The sequence below is a fragment of the Triturus cristatus genome, chromosome 4_1 (genome assembly GCF_964204655.1).
Source record: "Triturus cristatus chromosome 4_1, aTriCri1.1, whole genome shotgun sequence".
NCBI lineage: Eukaryota > Metazoa > Chordata > Amphibia > Caudata > Salamandridae > Triturus > Triturus cristatus.
In genome coordinates this window covers 491,038,221-491,061,426 of record NC_140585.1, presented here as the reverse complement: position 1 = coordinate 491,061,426, position 23,206 = coordinate 491,038,221, and the positions used below count along the sequence as shown (strand labels likewise).

Here is a 23,206-nt window from a genome sequence, read left to right as displayed (position 1 = left end):
ACAGGTTTCCTCATCGCCAGCAATCTCCTGGCAGTGATCACGCCATGAAAATGCTAGCACTGAGGAAACTCAGGGGGGCCTACAGGGCCCCCTGTTATCTCAGGGCCTGAGGTTGAATGCAGGGAGCACATGTTGTCCCCCCTTGTCTGTTTGCACCTCCAGTTCCTGTACAGCATGGACTGCATAACATAGTGCAGTTCCATGCAGGAATGGGCTTCGGCAATCCCACGGCTCTGCCTTGCTACTGCTCACACATGAGCCTTAGCACGGCGCTGCCATGGGACCACCAAAGCACCGCCCGCCATACCATGAAATAATTTGTAATCTGGAGGGGCCGGCGGTTGATTTTGGTGGTGTGGCAGTGAGGCACTGGCGTGGTGGCCTGCTACCACACCGCCAAATTAGTAATCATGCCCTTATTCATCAAGGTAACTTTTAATTTTCATTTTCCATTTACCCATTTAAACGCATTAAGAAACATATTAAGTTGTCAAAGACTTATTTAGGAGTTAAAACCTCAGTGCTTCAGTTCATGACCTCTGTGCCCTGGGTCATAAATCTGACTCCAGCACTGCTCATTATCAGGCCCTGCTATTGGTAGTGTGAAAGAAATCATGTAAAATAAGCACAGCCTTCTCTTAACTTTAAAAGTAAAATTTATGACCTTTTGCTTATATTAAAAATTACCTTACGGCTGTGATCTACACTAGAGGTGTCAAGAAGCTACTGATAGCTCATGATCGACAGGTTGGAGACACCTGGTGTAGGGATATAAAACATTTGATAGTCTATGGTTGTGAGGAAGCCTAATAAACTGTATCAATCAAGTTATGATTTAATATAAAAGGCCTGATTTAAATCACGAGCGTGGCCCGCTGTACCACCATGGGGACAGAGAAAATTACTCTATCCACATTGCGGAGGGGCTGCCCACCTCATTTATAAATGACAGCTAAGCAGGGGGACATTTATAAAAGCATTGACAGTAACCACCAACACAGCAGTTTCTGTTGCAGCACACATCGCTTTCCGAACTCTCATCCTCAGAGCGGACCCTCTAATCTCTCAGATGACAACACCAGACTCCGCATTGCAGCCTGGCAGCTCTTCGGAACCGACGAATCACACCGACTATGTGTTGCATCCTCGATACTGGACTTTGCAGTGCAAGTCCCATTGACGGGATCCTCGATGATGACACAGGCCCTTGCACTGCAGCCTCACCGCATCTCGAAACCGACGTATCGCTCCGGCGTGGATCCATGTATTGATCGACAAACCAGGATTTAAGGCACTCTGTTTAGCGGGCCTAGCTGTTTCTCTGTCCCATGCTCTATCACAGTTGGCCTGAACTTGTGACTTCATCCCGATCCAGGACGACCTGATAACGGGGAACAACCTTTACAACGCAACTTTTACAACGCACTACACTTACAACGCATTTTTTACAACGCAAAATCCATTACAACGCATTCCATTACAACGCATGACACTACAACACATTTTTAAAAACTACCTTTACAACGCATTCCATTACAACGCATACTACCTTTACAACGCATACCATTACAACGCATAATATTACACTACACTATCCAACACTTACCCTACTGTTGCACCCCCTGGAGTTAGAATTGTAATTTTTACCCCTATACTATCCAACACTTTCCCTACTGTTGCACCCCCTGGAGTTAGAATAGTAATTTTTACCCCTATACTATCCAACACTTACCCTACTGTTGCACCCCCTGGAGTTAGAATAGTAATTTTTACCCCTATTCTATCCAACACTTACCCTACTGTTGCACCCCCTGGAGTTAGAATAGTAATTTTTACCCCTATACTATCCAACACTTACCCTACTGTTGCACCCCCTGGAGTTAGAATAGTAATTTTTACCCCTATACTATCCAACACTTACCCTACTGTTGCACCCCCTGGAGTTAGAATAGTAATTTTTACCCCTATACTATCCAACACTTACCCTACTGTTGCACCCCCTGGAGTTAGAATAGTAATTTTTACCCCTATACTATCCAACACTTACCCTACTGTTGCACCCCCTGGAGTTAGAATAGTAATTTTTACCCCTATACTATCCAACACTTACCCTACTGTTGCACCCCCTGGAGTTAGAATAGTAATTTTTACCCCTATACTATCCAACACTTACCCTACTGTTGCACCCCCTGGAGTTAGAATAGTAATTTTTACCCCTATACTATCCAACACTTTCCCTACTGTTGCACCCCCTGGAGTTAGAATAGTAATTTTTACCCCTATACTATCCAACACTTACCCTACTGTTGTACCTCCCTGGAGTTAGAATAGTAATTTTTACCCCTATACTATCCAACACTTACCCTACTGTTGCACCCCCTGGAGTTAGAATAGTAATTTTTACCCCTATACTATCTAATACTTACCTTAAATGCAATTTAATATTATGCGTTGTAATGGTATGCGTTGTAAAGGTAGTATGCGTTGTAATGGAATGCGTTGTAAAGGTAGTTTTTAAAAATGCGTTGTAGTGTCATGCGTTGTAATGCAATGCGTTGTAATGGATTTTGCGTTGTAAAAAATGCGTTGTAAGTGCATGCGTTGTAAAAGTGTGCGTTGTAACGACATACATCCCCTGATAACCAGAGTTGGTGCTTTATGCCTTTTAACAATATTTTTCCTAAAAACTTTAAAATCCAATATCTCCAGTTCTTCTAATTGGACTTTTGTGGTTTTAGTATCTATATTTCCAGCCTGGTGTGGGATCTCTTTTGTGTCATATTTTCACTATTTTACTGCGTGTAACTAATTGTTACACAAATATTTTACACATTGCCTCTACGTTAAGCCTGACTGCTCTGTGCCAAGCTATCAACGGATTGAGCATAGGTTAATGTGGGGTTTGTTTGTGCCTTACCCTTACTATGACAATTGCTGCTTGATCAGGGCTCACACAATGAACAACTGCTAAAGTATCAGAAAGTCATTATTGGTCAACAGGCATTAATCAATTGGTTGCAAATGTGTAAGTGAAATTCATAACAATGTATTTTGCAACTTAGAATTGTTCTCTATGGTGCACTGCGAGAAATTGGGTTGTTGGTTAAGTGGGGTTGCTCAAGCAACAGCCACTTTCTCTGTCAAGGTGAACCACAAAAGTCACCAAATTAACATGTTCTTTACTCTCTGGTAGCTTGCCACAAAAACACTCAGGCTTAACTTAGATACAACGTGTAAAGTGTTTATGCAGCACACAAACAGTAATAAAGTGAAAACACAACAAAAAATAGCCCCAGACAAATGTAAGAAGTAAATTTTAATAAATTATTTGACACCAAAAAGACAAACATCCAATCAGTGCAACATAAGTTATGAATTTTTAAAGTTTAAGCTAAAAACTAGTATCTAAAAGATTAAAGTGCCAACTGCGAACATCTAGTCACGCAAGAACAGGTCAAAGTCAAAATATTTGGCTGACCACGATAGAGCGTGGGTTGGATACAAGAAGTGGATTGGGTGCAGCTGCCATTACCTTTAGATTTAGGAGAAAATCCCCGATGCCCAATATGCCATTTGCGAATGATCGCTGAATAGGATTTGCTGCTGTGGAGAAACATTTTAGCAGGAGCTACGGCAAAGTCAGTCTGGCCGGGAATGCAGCTTCAGCAGATTGACGAGCAGGTAGGTCCCAGTCTCCGCTCAGTTCTCAGAACACTTTTTAGGCAAACACTTACTAAGTTCCAAATTTAGGATTTGGGTTGTCTAGGCACCTTTACTTCCACTTTCAAGGGTCCAGGACTGAAAATGCACCACCTGGAGGGTTAACACTCACTCAGGCTGGGTCCAGCTCTGAGTTCAAGATAGCTGGAGCCTTTTCTAACCAGGATGCTGGCCAACTAGCCCTTGGACTCTCTCTGGCTTCCCTGGGTTGAAGAGGTGGAACGGGGCTCAGGAAGCAGGGTAGGACTCTGGGGGTTCAAGTCCTTTCAGGTGTAGAAAAGCATTTTTCTGAAGTACACAGCAGGCACTTCTCTGATAGTCCTTCCACAGGCCAGAAATAAAACTGAAAAGTGGGTGGGAGTGTCCTATTTGTATGTTTCCCACACACGAGGGTCAGAGGTAGAATAATGCCACCAAATACTTCTACCAGATAATCATCAATCACACCATGTATAGGGTAGCACAAATTTGAAGAGTGTAAGGATAGGGCACAAACTAGTTTTGGACGAAAACCCTCACTCACCCGAGGGTGACATGCTTCATCATTGGGTTCCTCCAACACATGGGGACCGCAAGGTACCCCATGTGGGCTACAACTTGACCCCTAGTGGGAAGGAGCTGGAGTGCAAAGCACCTGTAGGATCTCCCAACTCAAAGGTAAGGAGGGGCAGAGTGCAAAAATTAAACAGTGATTAAAAACTACCTACTCAGGTGCACCAACTTTTATTCTTCCTCCCAAAAAGTGGTAGTGTTTAAAAAGCAAGTGAAAAAGGGTTAAATATATATACCCTTGTTCTAATTAGGTCGACATGTTTCAGCCATAATGACAATTAAGTTATGGGCTTTCTTCAGGACCTATGGACCTAAGTCACTCTGCTAGCAAAAAGGGCAAAAAATTATTATATAAAGTTTTCATTACTAAAGCCACAATACTTGACCAATCTTGTCAATCCTCTTTAGTTGATAGTCAAAACCCTCTGCAAAATGAAACAATTGAACAGTGAATCATCACTCATGATATTAGGGTTGTGCCATAAAAAATATTTAGATTTGTATCATTAGTTATAAAAAACATTGCTCTTACCTAGAATTTATCATTGACTGGGGGGGGGGGACTTTCAAACGCTGACACACGGAAAACCTTGCACTGACCTGCTCTCAGACTCTCGACAATGGGGCGGCAACGCTGTTAGTCTCCCCTGCCGCCGAAGGACACCACCGGCCGCAGTCGGGGGAGACTACAGCTCCCAGCATACCCAGCAGTATCGGAGCACTTCCGCCCACCAGCGCGCCCGGAGGTGCTTAAAAGGCAGAGGCTCCCTCGGTGGAGCGGAGGGAACTTTCAAACGCTGACACACGGAGAACCTTGCACTGTCCTGCTCTCAGACTCTCGACAACGGGGCGGCAACGCTGTTAGTCTCCCCTGCCGCCGAAGGACACCACCGGACGCAGTCGGGGGAAACTACAGCTCCCAGCATACCCAGCAGCATCGGAGCACTTCCGCCCACCAGCGCGCCCGGAGGCGCTTTAAAGGCAGAGGCTCCCTCGGTGGAGCGGGGGGAACTTTCAAACGCTGACACACGGAGAACCTTGCACTGACCTGCTCTCAGACTCTCGGCAACGCTGTTAGTCTCCCCTGCCGCCGAAGGACACCACCGGCCGCAGTCGGGGGAGACTACAGCTCCCAGCATACCCAGCAGCATCGGAGCACTTCCGCCCACCAGCGCGCCCAGAGGCGCTTAAAAGGCAGAGGCTCCCTCGGTGGAGCGGGGGGAACTTTCAAACGCTGACACACGGAGAACCTTGCACTGACCTGCTCTCAGACTCTCGACAACGGGGCGGCAATGCTGTTAGTCTCCCCTGCCGCCGAAGGACACCACCGGCCGCAGTCGGGGGAGACTACAGCTCCCAGCATACCCAGCAGCATCGGAGCACTTCCGCCCACCAGCGTGCCCGGAGGCACTTAAAAGGCAGAGGCTCCCTCGGTGGAGCGGGAGGTACTTTCAAACGCTGACACACGGAGAACCTTGCACTGACCTGCTGTCAGACTCTCGACAACGGGGCGGCAACGCTGTTAGTCTCCCCTGCCGCCGAAGGACACCACCGGCCGCAGTCGGGGGAGACTACAGCTCCCAGCATACCCAGCAGCATCGGAGCACTTCCGCCCACCAGCGCGCCCGGAGGCGCTTAAAAGGCAGAGGCTCTCTTGGTGGAGCGGGGGGAACTTTCAAACGCTGACACACGGAGAACCTTGCACTGACCTGCTCTCAGACTCTCGACAACGGGGCGGCAACGCTGTTAGTCTACCCTGCCGCGGAAGGACACCACCGGCCACAGTCGGGGGAGACTACAGCTCCCAGCATACCCAGCAGCATCGGAGCACTTCCGCCCACCAGCGCGCCCAGAGGCGCTTAAAAGGCAGAGGCTCCCTCTGCATCGTGGGACGCGCGTGGGCGGCGCCGAGCGAAGCCCGGGCAAAGGGCGGGCCGTCCGTGGCCATCAGGGGCAGACAGAGGCAGGGCAGGGCTACCCCCCTTTCCACCCACGAAAAGAAACAGCGACTAAGAGGTACGTTATATTCCAGGGACTAAGATTTCGATCGCTTCTTCGCTTCACATGGACTGGCTGTGACCATCCTTCTACAAAGACACTTATTAGTTAACATAACTGAGTCGGACTGTGTAGTCTGTGTAACTTGTTTCTATTTTAATTTCTGCTCCAAACATGGAAAAACGCAAAAGCGCTGTGGGCACTCTAGACGCCTATTTATAAAGAGCAGAATCCTTACTCGAACAGGAAATACAATCCACTGAAAGGAGGCTCTCAATAGATCCAACCACCAGAGTAATTAGAAGTTCTGAGGTTTCAAACCCATCGCCACCGACCAAATCACCCACTCTGATACCTACCTCTGACTCCCTAGCCTACCCCCTTCTAAAATCCCCGGGGTGTACAGGAGCATTGTCAAAAACTACCCCCCCACAATCGAAAGGACCCCTAACTCGAAGGAAAACCAAAACAAAACCGATTGCCGGAAGGGGGGCACACACAAAAGGTCGCCCCCACAAAGTGGGGAAGACCTCAATCCATCCAGTCTCCTGTGACATAGGCACACAGACAGAGGAAAATAATCAAATTCCCTCGGTCCAACTAGATACCCTCGGTGCAATTATAGAGAGGACAGCTAAGCAAAGTGAGAAGGCAATCCAAACAGCAGTAAACCAAGGCATAGAAGAGAAATTGGGCGAAATGATCTCCATACTCTCTGCTGTGTTCGAAGACAAATTCGCTCAATTAAGGAAATCGTTACTTGAGGGCATAACACGACCAAACTCGCTTAGAACACAGGCTGTAAATAGTCAATCCACCTCTTATGAGGCACATTCTTCATCTTCTGCAATAGAATATTCTAACAACCCCACCGTAAACACTCTTATCCTCCCCTCTACAGCTATACCGGTAAACAACCAGGGTACCAAGGGGAAGATTAGACCAAATGTAACAGTGGAACAATCTTCAAGAGCATCCGAAAGTTCCAAACAAGATAAAACGCCAGTTCCTAAAACCTTTCCAACTGTAAATTAAGAGCGCCTAAACTTACTGCCGGCTGCTCGCCCATATGTCCTAGTCTTAACAGGCGTCCCACCTTTAAATAAAGACTCAATCGAAACATGGGTTTCACTTTGAAACAAGGTTACGGACTGGCTCACTAAATACACCTACTTTCACCCAAATCACATAAATCAGATTTTGATGGTCAGAAGAGTGGGATGGATCGGGGACTCCCAGAAAAGGTGCTCTGGAAATTGCATAGTTGTAAATTTCAAATCACCAGGTCTAGTGCGTTCCCTTCTCAGGATTAATAGGGGAACAATACACGAAAACACAAAAATTAATTTGGTGTCACTTGATTTTTCCTACCTCACTGAGCAAACAAATGACTACAGAAGGAATGGGTGCATCTTCTCACAAAATAGATTTGAACAACTTGCTACACTAGAGGAGGTGGACTGACAACCAACACCCCCAGATAACCCTGTTCCCCCAAACGTTACCCAGACTCTTCCCACATCAAACGAACACCTTGAGCCCAATTATGGTCACGGCAAGAATACGGCACCTTCTATTTTCAGCTTCCCGGTGCTCCCAGTTCAAACAGGGTTTTCCCCTATCTCTAAATCCACCAGCATGCCTGAAAAAATAGCCCCTTTGACAGATAGATCACGTAAGAAGGATGACATCAGCCCACCCATGGACCCTTTAGTAGCCAAATCAAATGCTCAAAGGATCCCCATCAGTTTTAATAAAACTTCCCCGAAGGATTCAGATTTAAACATAACTTTCTGGAACATATCGGGCCTTCGATCAAAGATCCACAATGAAGCGTGGATGAATTTCATTATAGAAAGTGAAATCGTCTCCTTCCAGGAGACATGGGCAACCACCCCTATTCATATAAACGGCTACAAAACCTTTTTCAGTCCAGCCCTGGCTTCAACATCAGGCAGAGCAAAGGGCGGATTAGCCACCTATGTCTCAAATCTAGTCCCAACTTTGGAAGTTCAGGCTCTCAAAAACAAGATATCTTATCAGATACTACGAGCAACCGTAAGTAGAATGTCACCCATCCTTATAGTCAATATTTACAATAATCTGACAGACCCTAGGTTTATGGAGGTTACGAAAGAAATTCGACACTTTTTACAAAAACAAACTATCCATAGCAAAGGGAAAGAACCAATAATAATTTGGGGAGGTGACTTTAACCTTACACTATGCAAGAGCAGACATAATGGCAAATGTGGTTATATAGACCATCTAAATAATAACACCACACATTTTTCGCACTCTCAAAAGGGGTCTTTCTTGAACGAGACTATGACCCTCCTTCAATTAGCCTACGCAAACGAACTCATTGAGCCTCCAGTTGTCTTTGCCCCAACCTTTAATGGTAGAGGATTATCTTCTTGCATTGATTTTATCCTGGCAGGAAACATTCCCTCAGAGCTGATCACTGCAGTCACTACTCACGATTGTGTATTTAGTGACCACTTCCCATTGTCCATCACCATTCAAACCACTGCTCCACATAAAAAGGCACAAACACTATATCACGAAGATAATATCTCAATGCCCCGTCCAAACGGCTACGTACTCAAATGGTCTCATATCGATTCCACCGTTATTTTAGAAACAATACTTAAAGTGGCACGTCCAGCCTTTACAGTATGTCTAACGGAGACGTCATCTCCCATTGAGATTGTAGCCAACTACGAGAAAATAATTTCTGAAGTAAAGAATGCCTTGACAGTGCTGCCCAAAGGGCAGAAAACCCCAAAGGACAAACCTAAGTTTCGGTGGTTTAATTCAGCCTGTACTACAGCTTATAAATTCCTTAAAAAAACCTTACAAAATCCCCAAGAAATGTCACAGAGGTTTCACAAGCCAGGAAAATATATAACAAAACACTTACATCTAGGAAAAAAGAACTAAAAAAGGCACATTGGACTGCCTTACATGATGGCTGTTACAACAAAGATTCGGTCACCTTCTGGGAGATCGTCAATTCGTCCTTTCTCGCAGGTCCTAAAGAATGTGATACACTCGAAACAGCCATCACTGAACAAGAGTGGACCACCCATTTCTCAAAAATATTTTCTATCCCAGAAGGGATAAGTCAACAGATCCATATTCCTCTAACGGATCGGATTATTCCACCAGACATGGACTTCAACCTCGTCGAGGTGAAGATGGCCCTGAACGTAAGTAGATCAGGAAAGGCCCCGGGACCTGACGGTGTCCCTATGGACCTTTATAAATCGAATATCGATCTCTGGGCCCCCCTGCTACTTAACATTCTAGAGGCAATGGGAAAGGTAGGATTACCAATTACCTGGTCAGACTCGATCCTAGTCCCGATTTTTAAAAAGGGTAACAGGAATAGCCCAGCGTGCTACCGACCCATATCCCTATTGGACTCTTTAGGAAAAGTAGTAGGAAGAATCCTTTTGGCACGCCTACAAAACTGGGCAGAGGCAAATAATATTTTATCCGATCTTCAATTTGGCTTCAGGGAAGGAAGAGGCACCATTGAACAGGTCCTTAACCTCACACTTCTGAGAGGGAAGTATGTCCATGAAAGGGTGGCAGCCTCTGCATGGCATACGTAGATCTATCCGCAGCCTTCGACTGCGTAGCCCACAACAAGCTGTGGAGTATAATGACACAAATGGGAATCGACACTAACCTGGTTAATTATATCAGGGAAATTTACTCTAACACGACCACAAGAGTAAGATATGGCTTAGGGGGGCAGCTAACGTCATCATTTGGAGTTGAGCGGGGAGTCAGGCAGGGTTGTGTCCTGGCTCCCTTCCTTTTCAATCTGTATACAAACGGCCTAGATGCAGCCTTGTTAAAGGGTAGCCAGGACCAACCATATGTTCAATCGCGCCCGATCCCCGCCCTCCTCTATGCGGACGACGCAGTTATAGTCGCCCGCACCGCCCTGGACCTACAACGGGCCCTGGACAGATACAAATATTTCATGAACCTTTTGGATCTAAACATTAATGTCAAAAAGACCTTTATAATGACATCAGGTAATCAATCTCGAAAAATAAAAAGTATCTACCTAAATGACATAAGAATAGAACATACTACCACCTACCCTTACCTGGGAGTTGTAATAGACAACAAAGGCACTTGGAAAAGCTCAACAGAAAATAGAAAACTACAATTTCTAAAAGCAACAACGGCACTGACAGTGTTTGCTCGGAGACTGGGCAAGAGAGCCTCCAAAGAAATGCTCGACATCTATAACTCAAAATGCCTTAGCACGGCAATTTATGGGGCAGGGATTTGGGGTAACGTACGAGTCGATTCAATCCGAAAGGTAGAGAACACATTTTTTAAATTTTTGCTGGCAGTCCTGTCGTCCACTTCAATTTTTAATATCCACAGCGAACTGGGCCTCCCATTCATTACAGACGTGATACGAATGCAGCCAATTCTCTTATGGCATCGCGTCTGGACCACACCAGAATTAAAATTCACGCAGGCACTTATCACCGATTGCATGAATCTGGATCACGGGTCCCAAATCACTTGGCTATCTTATGTTAAAAACTTTTTATCTGATTTGGGACTCGGCCATTTTTTCTCTAATCCCTATAAATTAAATTCAATTTCAAGAAAGAAATTACGAGACATGTGCTCAAGCCATCTAGCAGACCTGCGTCTGGTTCTTGAATTAAGTGAAAACTCTGTACAGCTCTTTCTTCCCATTCAGACCACAGACCAAATGGAGCCTTATTTGAATTCAAGCTTAAGTAATTTTGAGAAATTCTTACTGACAAGATTGCGACTTAATATGTTCCATCGGCTAATCCCCTTTCCAACGATAAACGATTGGGCACCCCAACTGACCCTATGTCCTTGTGACGATCTTTCTGCCCAATCGACTCTGCACGCAATCATGTTTTGTAAATTTTATATCGAACCAAGAAAGTTATATCTGATCCCTTTATTGAAACAACTGGGCCTAAAGCAATGTCGACCAGCCCTAATGGTTCTCCAAATGTTAGAAACAGAACTATTGGCAAAAAACATGACGAAGTTCTTAAAAATCTGTGTGCGACACAGAACAAACCTCTAAATGGAAACTTGCTCCCCTTCTAAATATCTAAAAAGACGGTCATTATTAATTAATTAAAACATACCCTACGATGAATCGGGATTACCCCCCTATGCATCTTAAATCTGCTACCGGGGGGTTTGTTTTTGTTCCGTCTTTTTAATTTTTAACAACTATATAATTCCATCTATTGATCAACGGCCACGAATGGCATACGAATATTTGTTTGCTAATTTGCACATATTCTTATACTGTAGGCAAAAAAAACAAACTCCTTCCTTTTTATAATTAAATCTTCTAATACTTTTTAAAATGTATTTTAAACTGATGTCTAATGTATAAATGTAATTGCTTTTTATGTAAATGCTTTTATGGTCTGTAATTGCCTTACCGAATAAAGCTTTTTCATCATCATCATTGACTAGACTTTATCATTGTAATCCCACTCAACCGTCATCAGAGTCACTCACCTCTGTCGGTTTCTGTTATTGAGAAAAAATGAATAGGCAAGAGCAGAATAAATTTGATTGTATGGTACAGCCTAAATCACAGAACACCCTCCTAGTGTATTCATAGGAAGAAAATACAAAATGTAATGTTTCAAAAGTAACATATGGGCTGGTCTAAATGATTCATAATAGTTGCCCATTCTCATAAAAATAATAACACACTCTAAAATGATGTAAATTATCTCTATTTTAGAAGTAACGTCAAAATTAGCGAGTGAGCTTTACCTTTACATTTCAGGTAGTCTAATAAAGCTCAAATCACTCAAATGTCACCAATCGTTGAGTAGAGACACCCGACTCAAGAGCTAGCGTTTTATTTGGATATTGTCTTACTAGGTAAAATCATTTCAAATGCAATGTTGACTCTCAATAAAATCCGACCTCTAGCGAAAAGGATCAAAGAGAGACCGCGGTACACTCGCGAACCGAGATACTGTCACTAGCCGTTAGACGCTAAGCACATTAGCGAGAGAGCCCTGGATCTCGGTAAAATTAAACAGGTGTAGAGTTAAAGGTAACCTCGCCTGCTAGCGATAGTATTAAGCGCGAGGGGACGCCTAAAATGGTCCTTCAGATGTTGAGACAAACTATGCACAACGAAAATGAAAAGAAAGGTGATGAGCAGTGATTTCCAGTGTATTATATTAAACACACTTAAAAAAAGAATACATTATAACAGTGCCTGGTTTCTAGTGGATATTAGAAACGGATTTGTCAAACGAAGAATGTTTTCTTCCGTAGGAAATGGGACAACAGCAGCTGGGATTACAGCTGTGATTGAACCCCCGGTGAGCGCCGGGATGGATCGCACAGGATTGACTCGTGACAAGATTACCTGAAATCGACTCAAAGTAAATGAAGACCTTAAAAATGTGTGAAAGGCGTGTGCACAGCAGGGGGTAGATAAATCCTGAAAGAAGTAATTATCTGTTCCGAAAAGATAGGCACCATACCATGAAAAATAAGAACCCCTTAAAAGAAGCAGGAGTCATCGGTTCAGTGAATTAAAATATGCTGGTTAACTTTAAACTGAAAATCAGAAAGTGTAAATTTCACTCAGAACTGGGTACCCTCACGGGTGACTAGAAGCGCTCCACAAATCTACTGATGATTGAGATCTAGACCAGTGAGTTTGTTCTGGGCGGCTCCATCAAAGAGTGTGATAGATTGTCACACAGTGTCCCTAATCACTGTCTGTTTCCGTTCTTAAACGGGCTCCAAGGTCATGAGCAGTATACACTGCACACATTTCTGAAAAAAGTATAAAAGTGACACTTTAACGTAGGATTTAGAAAGAGATAGGGGTCATTTTGTGGTGGAAAACGTGAGATTCGCAAAACAATAGGAGTTACGGCATCAAAAGAGTTTGTTACCTGTTGCTAAATATCTTTGTCCGTTTGCAAATGCTTTTCCGACTTGCAATTCGCATGTGCGGATCCTTCAAGCTCTAATGATAAAAATGTATTTCCGTGTGTGACTGCACTCGTAAGAGACAATAAATAACAGAGCAGTAGTCGTGCTTCCGCTGATTTTTAGGTCTGGTGTTATACTACACTTTTTGATATAGCTGTGGCATACCTATAAGGGTTTCAGTAGCATTCGCCATTCTGTGGTCTGTTGCTGCGCCCTTCACACGTGTTTCCACCCACTACAGCATACAGCTGGGCATTCCCTACATTGACCACTTCAGTTATTGACTACATTCATTGTGAGTGACATCTTTCTGCTGTTCCACAAGGTGCACATCCACACACAGCGTTGCTCATTTCACTGCCAGGCCCTACTATACAAATGTGTGCTTTTTGAGGTCAACATATTTTTCCATTAAGCTAATGGCTTCTTCTTTTTTATTTTCAAGGCCTCAGAATCTTCCCAAACAATCAAGTTTGCAAAGCACCCTTACAAACGCAGCGTTGACAGAACGACAGACATATTGGCTTTGCCAATGTGTCTATGTCGATGCATGAGGGGCCGGGCTGCATCTGTAAGTGCCTGGCCCTTTCCCTGCCCTCAGTCTTGAGAGCAAACTGAGAACTGTGGGCCCGGAACCGCGGCCACACATTTATGACGGGCATTTTGCCTCTTACAATTCTGCTGCCTACGTTTTGTGTTGCGCAGATGTGAATTTGCAGGGCCGGGGATCAGCGGTTCTCCTGAAGGTGCGCAGTTTCAGTCCCCAGCACCTGTAAGTGAAGTCTCAGCAGAATGCGTTACCAACTGCAACTTTCTCAAGCTGTGTTAAGAAGTGCTGACAGACATCTTCGAGGTATTTTCCCTCAAGTATGTAAGCGACCTAGTTTCCAGCTTTCGCATAATGGACATTATACAAAAACTAATCCGATTACGCTGCAAGGGGAACATAGTTTTCTGTTTCCAGGAATGCAGAACTCCGGCAGCTAATATATTAGTTGGAAAGCATGGACATAATTTTCGGACATGTAATAGGTGTGTTACAAGAATCCTGCACTTCATGTGAAAAATATAACGCATTATGTACCTTAACATGCAAAAAAAACCTGTAGGACAAAAAAAAAACACAGCAGTATTCCAACTTTCGCTACAAGTATCTTTCTCACAAGTTCACATTAACATACTACGATATTTATCACAATCATGTCATTTTACATATTGGGGGGATTTTAAAATAGACATACCTGGAACCTGCAAGTAGTGTTAAGCTGCTCCTAGTCCATCAGTGTGATGCAAAGAGACGTCTTTGAGCAAGATGTTCCAACCTTTAGCAGCTCACAATGATTAACTCTCCTTTAACTGATCTTTGCCCAAAACAAACTGAAACAGGATCCGGGCAAACATTTTGCATCGTTCCTACCCCCTCTGCAAACGCACCGCCCCCCAACATGCATGCAATCAAAAACATGTTGCTCTTCGAAAAGTAAACAACATTATCTGGAAAAAGGTATTTTAAAACAAAATACCTCTACAGCCCATGCAAACAATATACGAGGAAACCATGATTTCGAGCATCTCGTATTTGCATTCAAACACTAGCCATCTACACAAACTGAGTTGCCTTGAAATGCTTTCTGCTTTCTGTCGAGTTTTGCCTTTTATGCCATCTTGGCGGTTATTTTAGCAGTGCCCATACGCCACACAATGGCCTCTTGGCGTTGGTGACTGAGTGGACCAGTGTTACTGTGACATCAGACATATGACGTGAGGGGGCAGAATTCCTTTACGTGGCACCATACCATAAGGGCAGCTGATTATTGACACACGGTGGCTGCGTCAGTCATCCACACGCACCGTGGTAGGACCCCGAAGGAGAGCCGTCCTGCGCGTGCTCTGGTGTCGGGATTGGCAAGTAGGACAGGTCCGACATATGTTAAGGCATTGCCAGGAGCATACTTACACACTCGTTCATATTCACATCCTTTCAAACATGTTTTACCATAGCTATTTTGTGACTAGCGTGCCTACACAGACAGTTCAGCAGGAAGAAAATCCGAACCTGACACGTTGTGTAAGAAGTTATGTTTAAATCGGAGAAAACATATATTTAGCACAGAAGACTAAAGATAAAAAATAAAATAAATTAAGATCAAGGTTAGATCCAGCAATGTTTGGGTCTTTGGAGTTCCAACCCCACGGGAGGCATCAGTGAGAATTCCACACGGGGACAGAGGGGAAGATTCCTGCACAGATCAACGCTTTGGGTCCAAACCACAGAAAAGTGCCCCAGAGGGTTCAGTGACTTGGGATGTTTCAGGAGCTTTGAGATGCTTTAAACTTGTTACTTCTCTGCCCACTAATGGTAGATGCTCTGCAGTATAATGAAGCAAATGATGAACTCAAAGAATTTCATTCTGTGATAATAAGGGACTAATCATCGATCCCTTCCAAACTGGTCTCTTTTGTGTATGTTTCAGAAAAAAGAGAAGGATCCTTCATCTTTGTCACTGTATTCTTCATCAAACAATTGATCTTCGGCTGAGGGCACTGAACTATGACTGGGCCTGTATGTTATTCTTTGATCGGCCTCAGGGTGGTCTTCCCCCAAATGTTTTGCCTTCCCCTTCCATTTTTCTGTTCTCGTTTTTGCTGGGCGTAGGAATCTGTGCACTTTGTCATTGCTAGCCTGCGTGAAAGTGCTTGTGCTCTCTCCTGTAAACATGGTAACATTGGCTGATCTACAAATGGCATATTTAGTTTACTTGTACAACCGTAGTAAAGTGACACTACACATGCTGAGCAGTGGCGGCTGGCACCTATGGGGAGCAGGCACGCGCGAGCGCAAATAAAATAAATAAATACAATATTTAACACTTCCGTACCTGGTCCGCTTCTTTTTTGAACTGCAGCCCAACCAACAGGAAACTCACTTGGCCAATTCTGGCGCTGCTCTCATGCAGCATTAGGTAAGTGTTGTGATTGGAGGGAGCGGCCTCACTTGAAGCTCCACAGCACTCTGGAGGCCTGCACTTACTCTAAGTCAGAGGTCTTCAAACTTTTGGATGCCGAGACCCCCCTGTCAACATTTTGAGGCGTAAGGACCCCCTCCTGACAAAAATTTCTAAACCTGTAAGCAGGGCTACTGGAAATATGAGGCAGGTGAGGAACAAATTACGCGACAGGCTTGACTAAATTGTGTGGGAAGAAAATGTAAATGAGGTTATGTGATGCCACGTATTTTGGGATAGCATTTGTTAGAATTGGGAATCTCTAGTTGGCACAGGTATGCACTTGCGACAAGCAGGGACTCTCAATTCTAAGTCAGAGTAAGGGGATCACCCTTTCAAATAACCCCTGCTCACCCTTTAGGTAGTGTGGCGCAAGCAGTCAAGACTATTCTCAGGGCGTCATGGGTTAAGCATTTGTGGACACATACAGTAATACAATGATACACCACAAATGGACACCAGTCAAGGTTGTATCAACAATAGTTCTCTTTATATAAGGCTTAGCACAAGACCAGAATAAAGAATAAAATGACCACAGTATTATTTTAAAGTTCAATGTTCTTGTAAAAAGGCTTAAAATACAAAAATAGGCTTCTTTTAGTCAATTCTGCTTCTTTTCAGGCTTTGTACGGTTCGTACCTGGGTGTGCGACTCGTCCACATTAAAAACAAGGAAAGTACGAATCAAACAATCTGTGCGGACTCCGGGGTCTGTAACATGCATCCCTCCAGAGGCGGACTGAGATGGTTAGGCACGCAAAGGCTAACTTTCTAAAAGTAGCATTTGTAAACCCAGGATATTAAAATAACCTTTACTAAAAGATGTATTTTATTATTCTGAGTTCAGGCATACTAAACATGAATTTCTACCATGCTTCCTGAGCCTGCTAGGATTATAGAGTGTTATAATCTAGCAGCCCATTCTGGCCTATGGAGAGCAGGTAGCCTTACAATAGTGAAAAACGAAAATGGCTGTAATTCACTATTAGGACATGCCACACACCTCAGGGCATGTCCTACCTTATCCTTACAATGCACCCTGCCCTAGGGCCTACCATAGGGGTGACTAATATGAAGGTAAGGGAAGGTTTAGGGACTGGCAAGTGGGGACACTTGCCCAGTCAGCATGACAGTAACAGACTGCATGCAGGTTCTGCAATGGCAGACCTTAGATACATTTTACCAGGCTGCTTCTGTGGGTGGCACAACCAGTGCTGCAAGCCCACTAGCAGCATTTGGATATACAAGCCCTTGGCACCCCAGGTGCACTCTACTAGGGACTGATAGTAAGCCAAATATGGAAGTCAATTCACATAATACATTTTACCATAGGGAGAGCATATGCACCTTAGCACTGAGCAGCAGTGGTAAGGTGCCCAGAGTCATAAATCAGCCAACAACAGGTCAGGAAAAATACAGGAGGAAGGCAAAAAGTTTAGGGATGACCCTGCAAAAAGGGCCAAGTCCAACACAACCCCCTTCCAGCCAAAACGCAGGGTAGACCAATCACCACCGTGATAGTCTTCCCTGCTTGGGGCGATAGAACAAGGACCTGGCCCGCAACTGCAGGGGCAGACTCCAGTTCTACGCCAATCTGAACCTATTGGAATCCCTCTGTCCATACTCTCAGGGCCCACCAAGCCAACCCCTGGGGAACCCTTCTCCTCACCTGTGGACACCACCTGTGCAGCACCTAACCTTAACTGGCCCACAGGTGTGTCCCAACAGACAGACAGTAAAATGCTACAGTGGCCACTGACAGTAGTCAGGGATGAGACCCAGGCCGTATGCCTCTCAGGGCTCTCAAACCTCTGTGGCGCCAGGGAGCGGGGGGCAGTAGCACCAGGTGCTTGGCACCCTTTGTCCATTCTCCCCCTTGTCAGGTCAGGTATGACATCCTGGCACTGACCCACCAGCCCCAGGACTGTACCCGGCGGCTGGACTAAAGACTGGGGTGGCCTCTCCCACACCCGGTCCTCCTTCATGGGGCTCTGTACCCTCCCACCTGGAGTGGTACCCCCTTCCAGAATTGCCAGGGCACCTGGGGCAGGTGTCCTGCGCAATTCGCCCACGAGTTCAGGGGTTCTATCCTGCAACTGGGCGTCCAGGTCAGGGGGGACACCCTGAACCTGGCCCTCCAACCTAGGGTCTAAACCCTTCAGTTGAGCCGGGGTCAGAGGCGAGGACTCCCTCCCTCTGCACCCCCTTCCAGAGTACTACCCACTCCCAACTGGCGTGGTACCCGTAGAAGCAACATGGGTCAGGACACTGCTTACAGTGGTCCCACCCTCCAGGTCAGACAACACCTGAACCTGGCTTCCCAACCCTGGGTCCAACCCATGCGGTTGAACGCTCGCCTGGCGCACCAGGACTTCCCGGGGAGCACGCATGCCCCCCCTGAGGGTGACACATAACTCATGTGTCGTGTGACAGTCTGCCTGGCGCTGATCTCCCGACCCCTGTCCATCTGACAGTGCCTGAAGACCCCCCAGGACAGAAGTGGTGTCACCATGGTCATTCACTGGTGACGCAACCCTTCTGGCTGGCCCCTGACCCACTGGTTCTTCCACTGGGGACTCTTTCCCCCTCTCACCCCTCACCCTGGACTTCTGCACCTTCCCAACTGGAGCAGTACTGCCAGACACCAGAACCGAGGGAGGCCTGCTTACAGACACTCCCCGTCCACTAGACACTAGGGGATCCCCCTCAACGGGCGGACCATCAGGACAGCCTAGGCTCCCCGCCTGGTGTTCCCTTACAGAACCATCCAGGCTCTGAGACTGGGTTTCAGGCACCTGGGGGCACGCAGCCCCGCACTCACTCTTTCTCCACTGAGACAGGACGTGAGCCCCTACACCCCTCCCACTACCAGGGGACCTAGCTGGGCTACTCTGCACCACTTCCACCACTCTGGGTTGGAAGATACCTGAGCCACTCCCCATGGGGTCACTCCCCAATGCCTTTCCAGACCCTCTGGAATCCACCAAAAGGTCTGCCTCCAATGTGGGCTCTCTGCGGTCAGAGAATTCACCCTCACACAGGTGTTGGCATAGCTCTGGAAAACAGGGACTTACAATATGCTCTCCCACAATTGGATCACACAGCCCCCTAACAGGGTTAACCAAACTATCCTTCACCTTACCATCCAGTGCCTCACACACGTACTCCACACCACTCTCCTGAGACTGGCAAGACAGTATCTGACTGTCTCTGTCACACAACCCACACTCTTCTGGGTGGTCTTCACACTCACCCACCAGGACTTCAATTTTGGGGGAACCCCTCTCCCTGCACCTCTCAGCTAGAGTCAGTAGAGTGTCCCTCTCACTACTAGGACCATGAACCCCTGCACCAGTTACCCTATTCCCTTCAGGGATACTGCGCACTACTGGAGCTACCTCATGTCCTGGAACCTCCTGGTGTATGTTAACCCCCTCCTTCAAGTCAGCCGCCACATCTCTGGGTGTGTGTACTACTCTCTCAGCACTAGAAAATTCAATATTGCTGCCACCAGAGGGAGAGCGGTCTAAACTCTTGACCTTGAGATCCAACTCCCTCATTTTTACCTCATGTTCCATGGCCAGCCTTTGTCTTTCCATTTCCATTTGCAGTTTTGCCATATCCACTTAATGTGCTCTTGCAGCCATCCTGTCGGCCATCTCCTCTGATGACAGGCCTCTGCCAGGCTTAGAAGCACCTTCTGGGGGTATCACCTTCAGCACATTCTCTGGGAACTTGGATTCGTACCAGGCCCTCAGCGCCTTTGTATACTGCTCCTTGTTTTTCAATCCAGTTTGGTTATTCTGTACTTGGAGAGGTATCCTTTCAAGACTTTATTTGTGCACTTCAGCAGTGCCCTCTCCTCCCAATCTATGTCATCAACCCCAGAGAACATAGAGGACGCCCCGCCTCCATTGACTGAGCTAGGCATGGTTTCTTAAGTGGAGATTCTTCAGCAAAACAAAAATCAATACTGTGTGGCTGCGTTATCGGTCTGAACTCACTACGTGGCGTTCACTCAATCACTGTACATGAATCAAAAATGCAAATTCAAATCCTCACCGCTGACCACCAATGTTAGAATTGGGAATCTCTAGTTGGCACAGGTATGCACTTGCGACTAGCAGGGACTCTCAATTCTAAGTCAGAGTAAGGGGATCACCCTTTCAAATAACCCCTGCTCACCCTTTAGGTAGTGTGGCACAAGCAGTCAAGACTATTCTCAGGGCGTCATTGGTTAAGCATTTGTGGACACATACAGTAATACAATGACACACCACAAATGGACACCAGTCAAGGTTGTACCAAAAATAGTTCTCTTTATATAAGGCTTAGCACAAGACCAGAATAACGAATAAAATGATCACAGTATTATTTTAAAGTTCAATGTTCTTGTAAAAAGGCTTAAAATACAAAAATAGGCTTCTTTTAGTCAATTCTGCTTCTTTTCAGGCTTTGTACGGTTCGTACCTGGGTGTGCGACTCGTCCGCATTAAAAACAAGGAAAGTACGAGTCAAACAATCAGTGCGGACTCCGGGGTCCGTAACATGCACGCTGCGGTGCGAACAGAACAAAGTACCTTAAGTTCGTGGGGTCCGCGACGGACAGTGCGGGACAAGTTGATGGGTCCGGGTCGTGGTTCAACAACGTATTCAGATGCTGGTCGGGTCGCGGCGTCGGGACGCGGCGCTGGTACGGGACCTTCAGGGATACGTGCGGATGGCCCGGATCAGCTTGCAGAGTCCGTGGCGTTCGGCGTTCGAGCCGTACCTTCGGTGCGGATAGGTGGCGACACTTCTCGGCGCCGTACAGCGTACGGGGAGGATCAGCGTGATGCGGCTTCTTGGCTCGGAGTACGGCATGGTGCAGTACGTTAGCAGCGTACGGACCGTACCTGCGGGACAATGAAGCTTGGGTCCGGCGTACAGGGTTCGGCAGCCAGGGCTGTACGACTCGAATCGGCGGGGAAGGTTAGGTGAGATGCGGCCGGGAGGGATACGGTGCGTACTAATGCTTTTGGATCAGCGTAGACACATGGTGCCGGGCGGCAAAGACACGGCTTCACGGCGGATGGAGTACGAGTCGTACTGGGGCCAAATCCAGCGGGAAACAAGCAAAAATTGTCCAAGCAACTCAATTTTGGAAGGCAGGTGAGTCCAATGGTCCTGGGACTCAGTTCAGGGGGCAAGCTCTTCTTCCAAGCCCTTGGAGATTGTTGAAAAACAAAGTGCAAAGTCTCTCTTAGTCTTTTCTTCTCCTTTCTCAGCAAGGCACCAACTGCAGGCCAATCCCCCAGGTCAGGGAAAGTTACTCCTCCTTCAGCTTCTTCCAGGTCCTTCTGGTCAGGCAGAGTTTCTTCGTGGTTCAATCAGGATCTGATTTCTTAGGAGCAGGGCTCCTACATTTATTCCAAGTTTCTTTTGTCTTTACAGGCCAGGGGGGCCTTTGCATAATCCCAGTCCAGTTCTTTTCAGTGAGGAGCACTTTGCTGTTGGGACTCTGGCTTCTTCTTTCGGCAGGCAGGGCAGAGACATCAGATGCTCCCCAGGGGGTGGAGCCAGCATTGTGGTGGCAGAACACTGCCCTATTCAGAGTCAAGGTGCACTCCTCCCACCCATCCTGGTGTCATCTCTCTATTCACCACCTGGTAGCCCCAGCCTGTCTCCTGGAACTTCCCAGCCCTGTCACTCAAGCTACACACAAAGAAGATAGCCCTCCCCTCCAGAGGCGGACTGAGATGGTTAGGCACGCAAAGGCGGACTTTCTGAAATTAGCATTTGTAAACCCAGGATATTAAAATAACCTTTACTAAAAGATGTATTTTATTATTCTGAGATCAGGCATACTAAACATTAATTTCTACCATGCTTCCTGAGCCTGCTAGGATTATAGAGAGTTATAATCTAGCAGCCCATTCTGGCCTATGGAGAGCAGGTAGCCTTACAATAGTGAAAAACGAAAATGGCTTTAATTCACTATTAGGACATGTCCTACCTTATCCTTACAATGCACCCTGCCCTAGGGCCTACCATAGGGGCGACTAATATGAAGGTAAGGGAAGGTTTAGGGACTGGCAAGTGGGGACACTTGCCCAGTCAGCATGACAGTACCAGACTGCATGCAGGTTCTGCAATGGCAGACCTTAGATACATTTTACCAGGCTGCTTCTGTGGGTGGCACAACCAGTGCTGCAAGCCCACTAGCAGCATTTGGATATACAAGCCCTTGGCACCCCTGGTGCACTCTACTAGGGACTGATAGTAAACCAAATAAGCCAAATATGGAAGTAAATTCACATAATACATTTTACGATAGGGAAAGTATATGCACCTTAGCACTGATCAGCAGTGGTAAGGTGCCCAGAGTCATAAATCAGCCAACAACAGGTCAGGAAAAATACAGCAGGAAGGCAAAAGGTTTAGGGATGACCCTGCAAAAAGGGCCAAGTCCAACAGCATTGCTTCATCATTTTGAAATGTTTTACACACAGTAACACTGAGGAAAGATTTCACCCCATCAGTAACCGTTTATAACCAAAATACAGCAATTAACATCAGAAAGATTTCTAGTCAACCTTTGCGAAGGGCCATCGACTCTGCAGGAATACGTGCTGCCATATTAGAAGCTCACCTGGCCCTGGCCGGGAGAAGCAGGAGTCCCTTAAAACCCTGGCGGTTTTGCGCCGAGTTAGGCAATTTACCCATGCAGCTTTCCTCTCACCCCCTCCCTTCCATCCCTCTCTCCTCTCCTAACCCTGGATCCCTCTCTCACTTTGCAGGCCATTTTCTTTCACCCCTTTTTACAACTTCTAAACTCTCCCCATTCAACCTCTCACTTCACCTTTAATCACCTTTTGCCATTCTGTCCTTTCACTGCCCTCATCTCTAATAGTCTCTCGCATTTATCTCATGGCCTCTCTGGCC

At 46.2% G+C, this 23,206-nt stretch overlaps 1 protein-coding gene across 1 annotated transcript in view; it reads right to left on the bottom strand.

The window, feature by feature from the left end:
• Positions 1-14,635, bottom strand: part of SLCO1C1 (solute carrier organic anion transporter family member 1C1) — a 536,144-nt gene extending 521,509 nt beyond the window's left edge. Inside the window, exon 1 of the mRNA XM_085652717.1 lies at positions 14,520-14,635. The gene's annotated coding sequence lies outside the window, so the exon portion shown is untranslated. The remainder of the gene's footprint in view (positions 1-14,519) is intronic.
• Positions 14,636-23,206: the final 8,571 nt, after the last annotated feature.